Source organism: Lissotriton helveticus, chromosome 3_2, assembly GCF_964261635.1.
Source record: "Lissotriton helveticus chromosome 3_2, aLisHel1.1, whole genome shotgun sequence".
Lineage (NCBI taxonomy): Eukaryota > Metazoa > Chordata > Amphibia > Caudata > Salamandridae > Lissotriton > Lissotriton helveticus.
In genome coordinates this window covers 266903458-266924640 of record NC_136062.1, presented here as the reverse complement: position 1 = coordinate 266924640, position 21183 = coordinate 266903458, and positions in this window count along the sequence as shown.

Sequence of the window (21183 nt, the reverse complement as noted above, 5' to 3'; positions counted from 1 at the left end):
TCCTCTGAAGAGGAGGAAACGGAGGCTCCGTCACTGCATCCACTGGTAGCAGCAATCCATCAGATGGAGCAGGACACGGCTAAGCAGACGGGGGGCTCGCAGCTCGATACCCAGGACTCACATTCTTGAATTGGGACAGATTGGGCGAAAGAGATTCCAGCTCATATCCGGACAGCACGCAAGTTGTATCCACCCCTTCTACCAATTGTTTTTCACGTATTACCACTCTGCACTTGTATGTAGATCTAGTGAGAATGTTTCTTATGCTTCATACCTAGATTGTTAACTTTGGTTTGCAGGGGGTGAATCGGGGGAGGGCGACAGACCTTCTCCGCCAGACAGTCCTAGATTCTGTTTTTTGTGGAAGATGGGACTGAAGGGGGAGGTAGGTGAGGGGGGGGGTTGTCTTTGTTTCAAGTTGAGGGAGATTGATAGGAAGGGAACGGGGGTGAAGGGGAAGGACGGAGGGAGGCAGGGGGGCGGTTGGGGAGTTGGGGGAGGGAGGGGGGGACTAGGCATGTCGCATAGGTCATTCAAGTCAGTGTTCCAGACACTCTATAGAACCACATACAGGCATCCTATACCGGAAATCGGAGCTTCATGTCAGGTAGCCCCACAGAGACACTGCAGGAGCGGAGGGGGGTTAGGTGTTAACTTGGAATGTAAATGGGCTTGGGAGTAAAATAAAAAGGGGACTGGTTCATGCATACATAAAGCGGATAGGCCCCGACATAATCATGCTCCAAGAAACACACCTGCAGGGCACAAACTGCGGGTTTATAGCTAGAGGTTAATACAAGGTCCTGGCACACGCGGGGTTCTCAACGGGCTCCCGGGGGGTGGCCATATTGAGTAAGAAGAATCCACCATTCCAGGCTATGCAGGTGTGGAGTGACCCCCAGGGGACATTTGTGGGTGTGAGGGGCACCTGGAGATGGCAAGAATACACCGTGGTCTCGGTATATGCCCCCCCCCAAACTGCAAGTAGCCACGCTCAAAGGGGTAACAGATGTTCTCCTTAACACCTCAGATACTCTACAAGTGATAGGAGGGGATTTTAACGATGTAATGGTCCCAACACAAGACAGGACAGAAGACAGGTCTAGAGATCAGACCCCAACTCTCCTCTCTAAGACGATATCTGCGCTGGGTTTGACTGACATATGGAGGTGGATGCACCTAGAGGGTAGGGCTTACTCACTTTTCTCGGGGGCACATAAGAGCTACTCGAGCTACGTCTTCATGGCCCAACATACTCTGACGGCAGATGCTACGGCCGAATACTTAGCGAGAGGGATCTCGGACCACTCCCCGCTCCTGGCGTCGGTGGGGGGGGGGGGGGGGAGGGGAGGGAAGGGGAGGACCTGGAGGTTGACGGCTTGGGATTTGCAGGATGTAGCAGTTCTGAAGGGTATTAGGGAAGATATCAAGGCTTACATTACAGAGAATGAGGGCTCGGTCTCATCGAAGGTGGTCTTCTGGGAGGCCTTTCAGGAGGTCTTGCGAGACAGAGCGCAGAACAGGTTAGTGGAGGAGACTCTGAAAGCGCGAAGTGAGGCCAGGACGCTTGAGGTTCAGATAATGGACCTAAAAGGGAAGCATCTACTTAATAAAACACCAGAGACCCTTAGATGGTGGACGGATGCGCAACGCCACTATAGGGAAATAATGACGGGGGAGGCCAAAACGCAGGCGCTGGCGACACTACATCGGTTGTATGATGTGGGGGACAAATCAGGAAAGTTACTAGCGTGGCTAAGTAGGAAGGAGAGGGATGCCCCGTGGATAGAACAGGTCAGAGATACACAGGGGAATCTAGTGCGAGAGGACGAGTCGAAAGCAGAGGTTTTTGCTACCCATTTTAAATTATTCTACGATGCTAGGGACTTAGGGACGACGGAAGACGCACTACAATATATGTCACACCTTGACCTCCCAGTCCTGACGGAAGAGGACCAGCACGCCTTAGAGGCGGACATCACGCTAGATGACGTTAAAGAAGCCCTAACCAAGTTAAGAGCGGGGAAGTCCCCGGGTCCTAATGGGTTTCCGGTGGAATTTTTTTAACGCACCACGGATTTAGTAGCCCGCCACCTGCTGGGGCTCTTCGAGGAGGCAGTACAGGTGGGGGAACTGCCGCCAGACCTTCGTATGGCTACGATAATTCCGATATACAAGGAAGGTAAGCCAGCGGACGACTGTGCGTCGTACCACCCTATCTCCCTCTTGAACATAGAGGTGAAGCTACTGGCGACCGTCCTAGCCCTTAGACTAAGGGGGGTAGTCACGGGACTGGTCCACCTGGATCAGACGGATTTCCTCCCGGATAGGGCCACCAGACTGAACCTTAGACAAACTCATAATTGGCTCCAGGAGGTGAGCGGGAGGCGTGACCCCCATTGGTTCCTGTCTTTAGATGCCGAAAAAGTGTTTGATGCAGTCCACTGGCCCTTCCTTGATGGTGTATTAATACGGTTCGGCTTTGGACCTCGGTTCCGGAAGTGGGTGCAGCTGTTATGCACGGATCCCAGAGCGAAAGTCAAAGTCAATGGGATCCTTTCTTGGGACTTTCCGGTGCGGAGGGGTATCAGACAGGGGTGCCCCCTGTTTCCCCTGCTATTTGCGCTGACTATTGAGGTGCTGGCTAGTGCGATTCGACAAAATGCAGACATTCGGGGGTTTCAACTGGGACCGGCAGATGCAACGGAGGAAAAAATAGCCCTGTATGCGGATGATGTCCTCCTATATATCACCCGCCCCAACACTACTATAAAGACATTGTTCTCGGAATTGGAAAGGTACGGAGCGTATGCAGGATACTGGCTAAACTGGCACAAGTTTGGTACTCTATGACCCATGAGGCCAGGAGCAGTGGACAGACTTCTGGTATGAAAAGGCCTATAACTAGTAACACAATACAATAACAGTCTAAAAACCCACTATGTACATAACTGTCAACGACTACACAAATATATATTTCTTTATAGGATTTATTATTTTGAAAAAATAAAGCTTTTTTTTTTGGTTGTCTATAGATAAATCATAATATCCCCTCATAGAACAGGCTATGAGAATAAATGGTTTGGAAAGTAGGGGACCCCTATTGACAAAACTATACTAGTTATACATAGGGAAAGAAATCTGGTATGGAAAGGCCTATAACTAGTAACAAAATACAATAACAGTCTAAAAACCCACTTTGTACATAACTGTCAACGACTACACAAATATATATTTCTTAATAGGATTTATTATTTTGAAAAAATATAGCTTTTTTTTGGTTGTCTATAGATAAATCATAATATCCCCTCATAGAACAGGCTATGAGAATAAATGGTTTGGAAAGTAGGGGACCCCTATTGACAAAACTATACTAGTTATACATAGGGAAAGAAATCTGGTATGAAAAGGCCTATAATGAGTAACACAATACAATAACAGTCTAAAAACCCACTATGTACATAACTGTCAACGACTACACAAATATATATTTCTTTATAGGATTTATTATTTTGAAAAAATATAGCTTTTTTTTGGGTTGTCTATAGATAAATCATAATATTCCCTCATAGACCAGGCTATGAGAATAAATGGTTTGGAAGTAGGGGACCCCTATTGACAAAACTATACTAGTTATACATAGGGAAAGAAATCTGGTATGAAAAGGCCTATACCTAGTAACACAATACAATAACAGTCTAAAAACCCACTATGTACATAACTGTCAACGACTACACAAATACATATTTCTTTATAGGATTTATTATTTTGAAAAAGTATAGCTTTTTTTTTTGGTTGTCTATAGATAAATCATAATATCCCCTCATAGAACAGGCTATGAGAATAAATGGTTTGGAAAGTAGGGGACCCCTATTGACAAAACTATACTAGTTATACATAGGGAAAGAAATCTGGTATGAAAAGGCCTATAACTAGTAACACAATACAATAACAGTCTAAAAATCCACTCTGTACATAACTGTCAACGACTACACAATTATATATTTCTTTATAGGATTTATTATTTTGAAAAATATAGCTTTTTTTTTTTTTTTTTTTGGTTGTCTATAGATAAATCATAATATCCCCTCATAGAACAGGCTATGAGAATAAATGGTTTGTAAAGTAGGGGACCCCTATTGACAAAACTATACTAGTTATACATAGGGAAAGAAATCTGGTATGAAAAGGCCTATAACTAGTAACACAATGCAATAACAGTCTAAAAACCCACTATGTACTTAACTGTCAACGACTACACAAATATATATTTCTTTATAGGATTTATTATTTTGAAAAAATATAGCTTTTTTTTGGTTGTCTATAGATAAATCATAATATCCCCTCATAGAACAGGCTATGAGAATAAATGGTTTGGAAAGTAGGGGACCCCTATTGACAAAACTATACTAGTTATACGTAGGGAAAGAAATCTGGTATGAAAAGGCCTATAACTAGTAACACAATACAATAACAGTCTAAAAACCCACTATGTACATAACTGTCAACGACTACACGAATATATATTTCTTTATAGGATTTATTATTTTGAAAAAATATAGCTTTTTTTTGTTGTTGTCTATAGATAAATCATAATATCACCTCATAGAACAGGCTATGAGAATAAATGGTTTGGAAAGTAGGGGACCCCTATTGACAAAACTATACTAGTTATACATAGGGAAAGAAATCTGGTATGAAAAGGCCTATAACTAGTAACACAATACAATAACAGTCTACAAACCCACTATGTACATAACTGTCAACGACTACACAAATATATATTTCTTTATAGGATTTATTATTTTGAAAAAATATAGTTTTTTTTGTGGTTGTCTATAGATAAATCATAATATCCCCTCATAGAACAGGCTATGAGAATAAATGGTTTGGAAAGTAGGGGACCCCTATTGACAAAACTATACTAGTTATACATAGGGAAAGAAATCTGGTATGAAAAGGCCTATAACTAGTAACACAATACAATAACAGTCTAAAAACCCACTATGTACATAACTGTCAACAACTACACAAATATATATTTCTTTATAGGATTTATTATTTTGAAAAAATATAGCTTTTTTCTTTGGTTGTCTATAGATAAATCATAATATCCCCTCATAGAACAGGCTATGAGAATAAATGGTTTGGAACTATACTAGTTATACATAGGGAAAGAAATATGGTATGAAAAGGCCTATAACTAGTAACACAATACAATAACAGTCTAAAAACCCACTATGTACTTAACTGTCAACGACTACACAAATATATATTTCTTTATAGGATTTAATATTTTGAAAAAATATAGCTTTTTTTTTGGTTGTCTATAGATAAATGATAATATCCCCTCATAGAACAGGCTATGAGAATAAATGGTTTGGAAAGTAGGGGACCCCTATTGACAAAACTATACTAGTTATACATAGGGAAAGAAATCTGGTATGAAAAGGCCTATAACTAGTAACACAATAAAATAACAGTCTAAAAACCCACTATGTACATAACTGTCAACGACTACACAAATATATATTTCTTTATAGGATTCATTATTTTGAAAAAATATAGCTTTTTTTTTTGGTTGTCTATAGATAAATCATAATATCCCCTCATAGAACAGGCTATGAGAATAAATGGTTTGGAAAGTAGGGGACCCCTATTGACAAAACTATACTAGTTATACATAGGGAAATAAATCTGGTATGAAAAGGCCTATAACTAGTAACACAATACAATAACAGTCTAAAAACCCACTATGTACGTAACTGTCAACGACTACACAAATATATATTTCTTTATAGGATTTATTATTTTGAAAAAATATAGTTTTTTTTTGGTTGTCTATAGATAAATCATAATATCCCCTCATAGAACAGGCTATGAGAATAAATGGTTTGGAAAGTAGGGGACCCCTATTGACAAAACTATACTAGTTATACATAGGGAAAGAAATCTGGTATGAATAGGCCTATAACTAGTAACACAATACAATAACAGTCTAAAAACCCTCTATGTACATAACTGTCAACGACTACACAAATATATATTTCTTTATAGCATTTATTATTTTGAAAAAAGATAGCTTTTTTTTTGGTTGTTTATAGATAAATCATAATATCCCCTCATAGAACAGGCTATGAGAATAAATGGTTTGGAAAGTAGGGGACCCCTATTGACAAAACTATACTAGTTATACATAGGGAAAGAAATCTGGTATGAAAAGGCCTATAACTAGTAACACAATACAATAACAGTCTAAAAACCCACTATGTACATAACTGTCCACGACTACACAAATATATATTTCTTTATAGGATTTATTATTTTGAAAAAATATAGCTTTTTTTTTGGTTGTCTATAGATAAATCATAATATCCCCTCATAGAACAGGCTATGAGAATAAATGGTTTGGAAAGTAGGGGACCCCTATTGACAAAACTATACTAGTTATACATAGGGAAAGAAATCTGGTATGAAAAGGCCTATAACTAGTAACACAATACAATAACAGTCTAAAAACCCACTATGTACATAACTGTCAACGACTACACAAATATATATTTCTTTATAGGATTTATTATTTTGAAAAAATATAGCTGTTTTTTTTCGGTTGTCTATAGATAAATCATAATATCCCCTCATAGAACAGGCTATGAGAATAAATGGTTTGGAAAGTAGGGGACCCCTATTGACAAAACTATACTAGTTATACATAGGGAAAGAAATCTGGTATGAAAAGGCCTATAACTAGTAACACAATACAATAAGTCTAAAAACCCACTATGTACATAACTGTCAACGACTACACAAATATATATTTCTTTATAGGATTTATTATTTTGAAAGAATATAGCTTTATTTTTGGTTGTCTATAGATAAATCATAATATCCCCTCATAGAACAGGCTATGAAATAAATGGTTTGGAAAGTAGGGGACCCCTATTGACAAAACTATACTAGTTATACATAGGGAAAGAAATCTGGTATGAAAAGGCCTATAACTAGTAACACAATACAATAACAGTCTAAAAACCCACTATGTACATAACTGTCAACGACTACACAAATATATATTTCTTTATAGGATTTATTATTTTGAAAAAATATAGCTTTGTTTTTTTTGGTTGTCTATAGATAAATCATAATATCCCCTCATAGAACAGGCTATGAGAATAAATGGTTTGGAAAGTAGGGGACCCCTATTGACAAAACTATACTAGTTATACATAGGGAAAGAAATCTGGTATGAAAAGGCCTATAACTAGTAACACAATGCAATAACAGTCTAAAAACCCACTATGTACTTAACTGTCAACGACTACACAAATATATATTTCTTTATAGGATTTATTATTTTGAAAAAATATAGCTTTTTTTTGGTTGTCTATAGATAAATCATAATATCCCCTCATAGAACAGGCTATGAGAATAAATGGTTTGGAAAGTAGGGGACCCCTATTGACAAAACTATACTAGTTATACGTAGGGAAAGAAATCTGGTATGAAAAGGCCTATAACTAGTAACACAATACAATAACAGTCTAAAAACCCACTATGTACATAACTGTCAACGACTACACGAATATATATTTCTTTATAGGATTTATTATTTTGAAAAAATATAGCTTTTTTTTGTTGTTGTCTATAGATAAATCATAATATCACCTCATAGAACAGGCTATGAGAATAAATGGTTTGGAAAGTAGGGGACCCCTATTGACAAAACTATACTAGTTATACATAGGGAAAGAAATCTGGTATGAAAAGGCCTATAACTAGTAACACAATACAATAACAGTCTACAAACCCACTATGTACATAACTGTCAACGACTACACAAATATATATTTCTTTATAGGATTTATTATTTTGAAAAAATATAGTTTTTTTTGTGGTTGTCTATAGATAAATCATAATATCCCCTCATAGAACAGGCTATGAGAATAAATGGTTTGGAAAGTAGGGGACCCCTATTGACAAAACTATACTAGTTATACATAGGGAAAGAAATCTGGTATGAAAAGGCCTATAACTAGTAACACAATACAATAACAGTCTAAAAACCCACTATGTACATAACTGTCAACAACTACACAAATATATATTTCTTTATAGGATTTATTATTTTGAAAAAATATAGCTTTTTTCTTTGGTTGTCTATAGATAAATCATAATATCCCCTCATAGAACAGGCTATGAGAATAAATGGTTTGGAACTATACTAGTTATACATAGGGAAAGAAATATGGTATGAAAAGGCCTATAACTAGTAACACAATACAATAACAGTCTAAAAACCCACTATGTACTTAACTGTCAACGACTACACAAATATATATTTCTTTATAGGATTTAATATTTTGAAAAAATATAGCTTTTTTTTTGGTTGTCTATAGATAAATGATAATATCCCCTCATAGAACAGGCTATGAGAATAAATGGTTTGGAAAGTAGGGGACCCCTATTGACAAAACTATACTAGTTATACATAGGGAAAGAAATCTGGTATGAAAAGGCCTATAACTAGTAACACAATAAAATAACAGTCTAAAAACCCACTATGTACATAACTGTCAACGACTACACAAATATATATTTCTTTATAGGATTCATTATTTTGAAAAAATATAGCTTTTTTTTTTGGTTGTCTATAGATAAATCATAATATCCCCTCATAGAACAGGCTATGAGAATAAATGGTTTGGAAAGTAGGGGACCCCTATTGACAAAACTATACTAGTTATACATAGGGAAATAAATCTGGTATGAAAAGGCCTATAACTAGTAACACAATACAATAACAGTCTAAAAACCCACTATGTACGTAACTGTCAACGACTACACAAATATATATTTCTTTATAGGATTTATTATTTTGAAAAAATATAGTTTTTTTTTGGTTGTCTATAGATAAATCATAATATCCCCTCATAGAACAGGCTATGAGAATAAATGGTTTGGAAAGTAGGGGACCCCTATTGACAAAACTATACTAGTTATACATAGGGAAAGAAATCTGGTATGAATAGGCCTATAACTAGTAACACAATACAATAACAGTCTAAAAACCCTCTATGTACATAACTGTCAACGACTACACAAATATATATTTCTTTATAGCATTTATTATTTTGAAAAAAGATAGCTTTTTTTTTGGTTGTTTATAGATAAATCATAATATCCCCTCATAGAACAGGCTATGAGAATAAATGGTTTGGAAAGTAGGGGACCCCTATTGACAAAACTATACTAGTTATACATAGGGAAAGAAATCTGGTATGAAAAGGCCTATAACTAGTAACACAATACAATAACAGTCTAAAAACCCACTATGTACATAACTGTCCACGACTACACAAATATATATTTCTTTATAGGATTTATTATTTTGAAAAAATATAGCTTTTTTTTTGGTTGTCTATAGATAAATCATAATATCCCCTCATAGAACAGGCTATGAGAATAAATGGTTTGGAAAGTAGGGGACCCCTATTGACAAAACTATACTAGTTATACATAGGGAAAGAAATCTGGTATGAAAAGGCCTATAACTAGTAACACAATACAATAACAGTCTAAAAACCCACTATGTACATAACTGTCAACGACTACACAAATATATATTTCTTTATAGGATTTATTATTTTGAAAAAATATAGCTGTTTTTTTTCGGTTGTCTATAGATAAATCATAATATCCCCTCATAGAACAGGCTATGAGAATAAATGGTTTGGAAAGTAGGGGACCCCTATTGACAAAACTATACTAGTTATACATAGGGAAAGAAATCTGGTATGAAAAGGCCTATAACTAGTAACACAATACAATAAGTCTAAAAACCCACTATGTACATAACTGTCAACGACTACACAAATATATATTTCTTTATAGGATTTATTATTTTGAAAGAATATAGCTTTATTTTTGGTTGTCTATAGATAAATCATAATATCCCCTCATAGAACAGGCTATGAAATAAATGGTTTGGAAAGTAGGGGACCCCTATTGACAAAACTATACTAGTTATACATAGGGAAAGAAATCTGGTATGAAAAGGCCTATAACTAGTAACACAATACAATAACAGTCTAAAAACCCACTATGTACATAACTGTCAACGACTACACAAATATATATTTCTTTATAGGATTTATTATTTTGAAAAAATATAGCTTTGTTTTTTTTGGTTGTCTATAGATAAATCATAATATCCCCTCATAGAACAGGCTATGAGAATAAATGGTTTGGAAAGTAGGGGACCCCTATTGACAAAACTATACTAGTTATACATAGGGAAAGAAATCTGGTATGAAAAGGCCTATAACTTGTAACACAATACAATAACAGTCTAAAAACCCACTATGTACATAACTGTCAACGACTACACAAATATATATTTCTTTATAGGATTTATTATTTTGAAAAAATTTAGCTTTTTTTTGGTTGTCTATAGATAAATCATAATATCCCCTCATAGAACAGGCTATGAGAATAAATGGTTTGGAAATTAGGAGACCCCTATTGACAAAACTATACTAGTTATACATAGGGAAAGAAATCTGGTATGAAAAGGCCTATAACTAGTAACACAATACAATAACAGTCTAAAAACCCACTATGTACATAACTGTCAACGACTACACAAATATATATTTCTTTATAGGATTTATCATTTTGAAAAAATATAGCTTTTTTTTTTGGTTGTCTATAGATAAATCATAATATCCCCTCAGAACAGGCTATGAGAATAAATGGTTTGGAAAGTAGGGGACCCCTATTGACAAAACTATACTAGTTATACATAGGGAAAGAAATCTGGTATGAAAAGGCCTATAACTAGTAACACAATACAATAACAGTCTAAAAACCGACTATGTACATAACTGTCAACGACTACACAAATATATATTTCTTTATAGGATTTATTATTTTGAAAAAATATAGCTTTTTTTTGGTTGTCTATAGATAAATCATAATATCCCCTCATAGAACAGGCTATGAGAATAAATGGTTTGGAAAGTAGGGGACCCCTATTGACAAAACTATACTAGTTATACATAGGGAAAGAAATCTGGTATGAAAAGGCCTATAACTAGTAACACAATAAAATACCAGTCTAAAAACCCACTATGTACATAACTGTCAACGACTACACAAATATATATTTCTTTATAGGATTTATTATTTTGAAAAAATATAGCTTTTTTTTGGTTGTCTATAGATAAATCATAATATCCCCTCATAGAACAGGCTATGAGAATAAATGGTTTGGAAATTAGGGGACCCCCTATTGAGAAAACTATACTAGTTATACATAGGGAAAGAAATCTGGTATGAAAAGGCCTATAACTAGTAACACAATACAATAACAGTCTAAAAACCCACTATGTACATAACTGTCAACGACTACACAAATATATATTTCTTTATAGGATTTATTATTTTGAAAAAATATAGCTTTTTTTTTTGGTTGTCTATAGATAAATCATAATATCCCCTCATAGAACAGGCTATGAGAATAAATGGTTTGGAAATTAGGGGACCCCTATTGACAAAACTATACTAGTTATACATAGGGAAAGAAATCTGGTATGAAAAGGCCTATAACTAGTAACACAATACAATAACAGTCTAAAAACCCACTATGTACATAACTGTCAACGACTACACAAATATATATTTCTTTATAGGATTTATTATTTTGAAAAAATATAGCTTTTTTTTTGGTTGTCTATAGATAAATCATAATATCCCCTCATAGAACAGGCTATGAGAATAAATGGTTTGGAAAGTAGGGGACCCCTATTGATAAAACTATACTAGTTATACATAGGGAAAGAAATCTGGTATGAAAAGGCCTATAACTAGTAACACAATACAATAACAGTCTAAAAACCCACTATGTACATAACTGTCAACGACTACACAAATATATATTTCTTTATAGGATTTATTATTTTAAAAAAATATAGCTTTTTTTTGGTTGTCTATAGATAAATCATAATATCCCCTCATGGAACAGGCTATGAGAATAAATGGTTTGGAAAGTAGGGGACCCCTATTGACAAAACTATACTAGTTATACATAGGGAAAGAAATCTGGTATGAAAAGGCCTATAACTAGTAACACAATACAATAACAGTCTAAAAACCCACTATGTACATAACTGTCAACGACTACACAAATATATATTTCTTTATAGGATTTATTATTTTGAAAAAATATAGCTTTTTTTTTTTTTGGTTGTCTATAGATAAATCATAATATCCCCTCATAGAACAGGCTATGAGAATAAATGGTTTGGAAAGTAGGGGACCCCTATTGACAAAACTATACTAGTTATACATAGGGAAAGAAATCTGGTATGAAAAGGCCTATAACTAGTAACACAATACAATACCAGTCTAAAAACCTACTATGTACATAACTGTCAACGACTACACAAATATATATTTCTTTATAGGATTTATTATTTTGAAAAAATATAGCTTTTTTTTGGTTGTCTATAGATAAATCATAATATCCCCTCATAGAACAGGCTATGAGAATAAATGGTTTGGAAAGCAGGGGACCCCTATTGACAAAACTATACTAGTTATACATAGGGAAAGAAATCTGGTATGAAAAGGCCTATAACTAGTAACACAATAAAATACCAGTCTAAAAACCCACTATGTACATAACTGTCAACGACTACACAAATATATATTTCTTTATAGGATTTATTATTTTGAAAAAATATAGCTTTTTTTTGGTTGTCTATAGATAAATCATAATATCCCCTCATAGAACAGGCTATGAGAATAAATGGTTTGGAAATTAGGGGACCCCCTATTGAGAAAACTATACTAGTTATACATAGGGAAAGAAATCTGGTATGAAAAGGCCTATAACTAGTAACACAATACAATAACAGTCTAAAAACCCACTATGTACATAACTGTCAACGACTACACAAATATATATTTCTTTATAGGATTTATTATTTTGAAAAAATATAGCTTTTTTTTTTGGTTGTCTATAGATAAATCATAATATCCCCTCATAGAACAGGCTATGAGAATAAATGGTTTGGAAATTAGGGGACCCCTATTGACAAAACTATACTAGTTATACATAGGGAAAGAAATCTGGTATGAAAAGGCCTATAACTAGTAACACAATACAATAACAGTCTAAAAACCCACTATGTACATAACTGTCAACGACTACACAAATATATATTTCTTTATAGGATTTATTATTTTGAAAAAATATAGCTTTTTTTTTGGTTGTCTATAGATAAATCATAATATCCCCTCATAGAACAGGCTATGAGAATAAATGGTTTGGAAAGTAGGGGACCCCTATTGATAAAACTATACTAGTTATACATAGGGAAAGAAATCTGGTATGAAAAGGCCTATAACTAGTAACACAATACAATAACAGTCTAAAAACCCACTATGTACATAACTGTCAACGACTACACAAATATATATTTCTTTATAGGATTTATTATTTTAAAAAAATATAGCTTTTTTTTGGTTGTCTATAGATAAATCATAATATCCCCTCATGGAACAGGCTATGAGAATAAATGGTTTGGAAAGTAGGGGACCCCTATTGACAAAACTATACTAGTTATACATAGGGAAAGAAATCTGGTATGAAAAGGCCTATAACTAGTAACACAATACAATAACAGTCTAAAAACCCACTATGTACATAACTGTCAACGACTACACAAATATATATTTCTTTATAGGATTTATTATTTTGAAAAAATATAGCTTTTTTTTTTTTTGGTTGTCTATAGATAAATCATAATATCCCCTCATAGAACAGGCTATGAGAATAAATGGTTTGGAAAGTAGGGGACCCCTATTGACAAAACTATACTAGTTATACATAGGGAAATAAATCTGGTATGAAAAGGCCTATAACTAGTAACACAATACAATAACAGTCTAAAAACCCACTATGTACGTAACTGTCAACGACTACACAAATATATATTTCTTTATAGGATTTATTATTTTGAAAAAAAAATAGCTTTTTTTTTGGTTGTCTATAGATAAATCATAATATCCCCTCATAGAACAGGCTATGAGAATAAATGGTTTGGAAAGTAGGGGACCCCTATTGACAAAACTATACTAGTTATACATAGGGAAAGAAATGTGGTATGAAAAGGCCTATAACTAGTAACACAATACAATACCAGTCTAAAAACCTACTATGTACATAACTGTCAACGACTACACAAATATATATTTCTTTATAGGATTTATTATTTTGAAAAAATATAGCTTTTTTTTGGTTGTCTATAGATAAATCATAATATCCCCTCATAGAACAGGCTATGAGAATAAATGGTTTGGAAAGCAGGGGACCCCTATTGACAAAACTATACTAGTTATACATAGGGAAAGAAATCTGGTATGAAAAGGCCTATAACTAGTAACACAATACAATAACAGTCTAAAAACCCACTATGTACATAACTGTCAATGACTACACAAATATATATTTCTTTATAGGATTTATTATTTTGAAAAAATATAGCTTTTGTTTTGGTTGTCTATAGATAAATCATAATATCCCCTCATAGAACAGGCTATGAGAAAAAATGGTTTGGAAAGTAGGGGACCCCCTATTGAGAAAACTATACTAGTTATACATAGGGAAAGAAATCTGGTATGAAAAGGCCTATAACTAGTAACACAATACAATAACAGTCTAAAAACCCACTATGTACATAACTGTCAACGACTACACAAATATATATTTCTTTATAGGATTTATTATTTTGAAAAAATATAGCTTTTTTTTTTTGGTTGTCTATAGATAAATCATAATATCCCCTCATAGACCAGGCTATGAGAATAAATGGTTTGGAAATTAGGGGACCCCTATTGACAAAACTATACTAGTTATACATAGGGAAAGAAATCTGGTATGAAAAGGCCTATAACTAGTAACACAATACAATAACAGTCTAAAAACCCACTATGTACATAACTGTCAACGACTACACAAATATATATTTCTTTATAGGATTTTTTATTTTGAAAAAATATAGCTTTTTATTTGGTTGTCTATAGATAAATCGTAATATCCCCTCATAGAACAGGCTATGAGAATAAATGGTTTGGAAAGTAGGGGACCCCTATTGATAAAACTATACTAGTTATACATAGGGAAAGAAATCTGGTATGAAAAGGCCTATAACTAGTAACACAATACAATAACAGTCTAAAAACCCACTATGTACATAACTGTCAACGACTACACAAATATATATTTCTTTATAGGATTTATTATTTTAAAAAAATATAGCTTTTTTTTGGTTGTCTATAGATAAATCATAATATCCCCTCATGGAACAGGCTATGAGAATAAATGGTTTGGAAAGTAGGGGACCCCTATTGACAAAACTATACTAGTTATACATAGGGAAAGAAATCTGGTATGAAAAGGCCTATAACTAGTAACACAATACAATAACAGTCTAAAAACCCACTATGTACATAACTGTCAACGACTACACAAATATATATTTCTTTATAGGATTTATTATTTTGAAAAAATATAGCTTTTTTTTTTTTTGGTTGTCTATAGATAAATCATAATATCCCCTCATAGAACAGGCTATGAGAATAAATGGTTTGGAAAGTAGGGGACCCCTATTGACAAAACTATACTAGTTATACATAGGGAAAGAAATCTGGTATGAAAAGGCCTATAACTAGTAACACAATACAATAACAGTCTAAAAACCCACTATGTACATAACTGTCAACGACTACACAAATATATATTTCTTTATAGGATTTATTATTTTGAAAAAATATAGCTTTTTTTTTTTTGGTTGTCTATAGATAAATCATAATATCCCCTCATAGAACAGGCTATGAGAATAAATGGTTTGGAAAGTAGGGGACCCCTATTGACAAAACTATACTAGTTATACATAGGGAAATAAATCTGGTATGAAAAGGCCTATAACTAGTAACACAATACAATAACAGTCTAAAAACCCACTATGTACGTAACTGTCAACGACTACACAAATATATATTTCTTTATAGGATTTATTATTTTGAAAAAATATAGCTTTTTTTTTGGTTGTCTATAGATAAATCATAATATCCCCTCATAGAACAGGCTATGAGAATAAATGGTTTGGAAAGTAGGGGACCCCTATTGACAAAACTATACTAGTTATACATAGGGAAAGAAATCTGGTATGAAAAGGCCTATAACTAGTAACACAATACAATACCAGTCTAAAAACCTACTATGTACATAACTGTCAACGACTACACAAATATATATTTCTTTATAGGATTTATTATTTTGAAAAAATAAAGCTTTTTTTTTGGTTGTCTATAGATAAATCATAATATCCCCTCATAGAACAGGCTATGAGAATAAATGGTTTGGAAAGTAGGGGACCCCTATTGACAAAACTATACTAGTTATACATAGGGAAAGAAATCTGGTATGAAAAGGCCTATAACTAGTAACACAATACAATAACAGTCTAAAAACCCACTATGTACATAACTGTCAACGACTACACAAATATATATTTCTTTATAGGATTTATTATTTAGAAAAAATATAGCTTTTTTTTGGTTGTCTATAGATAAATCATAATATCCCCTCATAGAACAGGCTATGAGAATAAATGGTTTGGAAAGCAGGGGACCCCTATTGACAAAACTATACTAGTTATACATAGGGAAAGAAATCTGGTATGAAAAGGCCTATAACTAGTAACACAATACAATAACAGTCTAAAAACCCACTATGTACATAACTGTCAATGACTACACAAATATATATTTCTTTATAGGATTTATTATTTTGAAAAAATATAGCTTTTGTTTTGGTTGTCTATAGATAAATCATAATATCCCCTCATAGAACAGGCTATGAGAAAAAATGGTTTGGAAAGTAGGGGACCCCTATTGACAAAACTATACTAGTTATACATAGGGAAAGAAATCTGGTATGAAAAGGCCTATAACTAGTAACACAATACAATAACAGTCTAAAAACCCACTATGTACATAACTGTCAACGACTACACAAATATATATTTCTTTATAGGATTTATTATTTTGAAAAAATATAGCTTTTTTTTGGTTGTCTATAGATAAATCATAATATCCCCTCATAGAACAGGCTATGAGAATAAATGGTTTGGAAAGTAGGGGACCCCTATTGACAAAACTATACTAGTTATACATAGGGAAAGAAATCTGGTATGAAAAGGCCTATAACTAGTAACACAATACAATAACAGTCTAAAAACCCACTATGTACATAACTGTCAACGACTACACAAATATATATTTCTTTATAGGATTTATTATTTTGAAAAAATATAGCTTTTGTTTTGGTTGTCTATAGATAAATCCTAATATCCCCTCATAGAACAGGCTATGAGAAAAAATGGTTTGGAAAGTAGGGGACCCCTATTGACAAAACTATACTAGTTATACATAGGGAAAGAAATCTGGTATGAAAAGGCCTATAACTAGTAACACAATACAATAACAGTCTAAAAACCCACTATGTACATAACTGTCAACGACTACACAAATATATATTTCTTTATAGGATTTATTATTTTGAAAAAATATAGCTTTTTTTTGGTTGTCTATAGATAAATCATAATATCCCCTCATAGAACAGGCTATGAGAATAAATGTTTGGAAAGTAGGGGACCCCTAGTGACAAAACTATACTAGTTATACTTAGGGAAAGAAATCTGGTATGAAAAGGCCTATAACTAGTAACACACTACAATAACAGTCTAAAAACCCACTATGTACATAACTGTCAACGACTACACAAATATATATTTCTTTGTAGGATTTATTATTTTGAAAAAATATAGCTTTTTTCTTTTTTTTTTGGTTGTCTATAGATAAATCATAATATCCCCTCATAGAACAGGCTATGAGAATAAATGGTTTGGAAAGTAGGGGACGCCTATTGACAAAACTATACTAGTTATACATAGGGAAATAAATCTGGTATGAAAAGGCCTATAACTAGTAACACAATACAATAACAGTCTAAAAACCCACTATGTACGTAACTGTCAACGACTACACAAATATATATTTCTTTATGGGATTTATTATTTTGAAAAAATATAGCTTTTTTTATAGTTGTCTATAGATAAATCATAATATCCCCTCATAGAACAGGCTATGAGAATAAATGGTTTGGAAAGTAGGGGACCCCTATTGACAAAACTATACTAGTTATACATAGGGAAAGAAATCTGGTATGAAAAGGCCTATAACTAGTAACACAATACAATAACAGTCTAAAAACCCACTATGTACATAACTGTCAACGACTACACAAATATATATTTCTTTATAGGATTTATTATTTTGAAAAAATATAGCTTTTTTTTTGGTTGTCTATAGATAAATCATAATATCCCCTCATAGAACAGGCTATGAGAATAAATGGTTTGGAAAGTAGGGGACCCCTATTGACAAAACTATACTAGTTATACATAGGGAAAGAAATCTGGTATGAAAAGGCCTATAACTAGTAACACAATACAATAACAGTCTAAAAACCCACTATGTACATAACTGTCAACGACTACACAAATATATATTTCTTTATAGGATTTATTATTTTGAAAAAATATAGCTTTTTTTTTGGTTGTCTATAGATAAATCATAATATCCCCTCATAGAACAGGCTATGAGAATAAATGGTTTGGAAAGCAGGGGACCCCTATTGACAAAACTATACTAGTTATACATAGGGAAAGAAATCTGGTATGAAAAGGCCTATAACTAGTAACACAATACAATAACAGTCTAAAAACCCACTATGTACATAACTGTCAATGACTACACAAATATATATTTCTTTATAGGATTTATTATTTTGAAAAAATATAGCTTTTGTTTTGGTTGTCTATAGATAAATCATAATATCCCCTCATAGAACAGGCTATGAGAAAAAATGGTTTGGAAAGTAGGGGACCCCTATTGACAAAACTATACTAGTTATACATAGGGAAAGAAATCTGGTATGAAAAGGCCTATAACTAGTAACACAATACAATAACAGTCTAAAAACCCACTATGTACATAACTGTCAACGACTACACAAATATATATTTCTTTATAGGATTTATTATTTTGAAAAAATATAGCTTTTTTTTGGTTGTCTATAGATAAATCATAATATCCCCTCATAGAACAGGCTATGAGAATAAATGGTTTGGAAAGTAGGGGACCCCTATTGACAAAACTATACTAGTTATACATAGGGAAAGAAATCTGGTATGAAAAGGCCTATAACTAGTAACACAATACAATAACAGTCTAAAAACCCACTATGTACATAACTGTCAACGACTACACAAATATATATTTCTTTATAGGATTTATTATTTTGAAAAAATATAGCTTTTGTTTTGATTGTCTATAGATAAATCCTAATATCCCCTCATAGAACAGGCTATGAGAAAAAATGGTTTGGAAAGTAGGGGACCCCTATTGACAAAACTATACTAGTTATACATAGGGAAAGAAATCTGGTATGAAAAGGCCTATAACTAGTAACACAATACAATAACAGTCTAAAAACCCACTATGTACATAACTGTCAACGACTACACAAATATATATTTCTTTATAGGATTTATTATTTTGAAAAAATATAGCTTTTTTTTGGTTGTCTATAGATAAATCATAATATCCCCTCATAGAACAGGCTATGAGAATAAATGTTTGGAAAGTAGGGGACCCCTAGTGACAAAACTATACTAGTTATACTTAGGGAAAGAAATCTGGTATGAAAAGGCCTATAACTAGTAACACACTACAATAACAGTCTAAAAACCCACTATGTACATAACTGTCAACGACTACACAAATATATATTTCTTTGTAGGATTTATTATTTTGAAAAAATATAGCTTTTTTTTTTTTTTTTGGTGTCTATAGATAAATCATAATATCCCCTCATAGAACAGGCTATGAGAATAAATGGTTTGGAAAGTAGGGGACGCCTATTGACAAAACTATACTAGTTATACATAGGGAAATAAATCTGGTATGAAAAGGCCTATAACTAGTAACACAATACAATAACAGTCTAAAAACCCACTATGTACGTAACTGTCAACGACTACACAAATATATATTTCTTTATGGGATTTATTATTTTGAAAAAATATAGCTTTTTTTATAGTTGTCTATAGATAAATCATAATATCCCCTCATAGAACAGGCTATGAGAATAAATGGTTTGGAAAGTAGGGGACCCCTATTGACAAAACTATACTAGTTATACATAGGGAAAGAAATCTGGTATGAAAAGGCCTATAACTAGTAACACAATACAATAACAGTCTAAAAACCCACTATGTACATAACTGTCAACGACTACACAAATATATATTTCTTTATAGGATTTATTATTTTGAAAAAATATAGCTTTTTTTTTGGTTGTCTATAGATAAATCATAATATCCCCTCATAGAACAGGCTATGAGAATAAATGGTTTGGAAAGTAGGGGACCCCTATTGACAAAACTATACTAGTTATACATAGGGAAAGAAATCTGGTATGAAAAGGCCTATAACTAGTAACACAATACAATAACAGTCTAAAAACCCACTATGTACATAACTGTCAACGACTACACAAATATATATTTCTTTATAGGATTTATTATTTTGAAAAAATATAGCTTTTTTTTTGGTTGTCTATAGATAAATCATAATATCCCCTCATAGAACAGGCTATGAGAATAAATGGTTTGGAAAGTAGGGGACCCCTATTGACAAAACTATACTAGTTATACATAGGGAAAGAAATCTGGTATGAAAAGGCCTATAACTAGTAACACAATAAAATACCAGTCTAAAAACCCACTATGTACATAACTGTCAACGACTACACAAATATATATTTCTTTATAGGATTTATTATTTTGAAAAAATATAGCTTTTTTTTGGTTGTCTATAGATAAATCATAATATCCCCTCATAGAACATGCTATGAGAATAAATGGTTTGGAAAGTAGGGGACCCCTATTGATAAAACTATACTAGTTATACATAGGGAAAGAAATCTGGTATGAAAAGGCCTATAACTAGTAACACAATACAATAACAGTCTAAAAACCCACTATGTACATA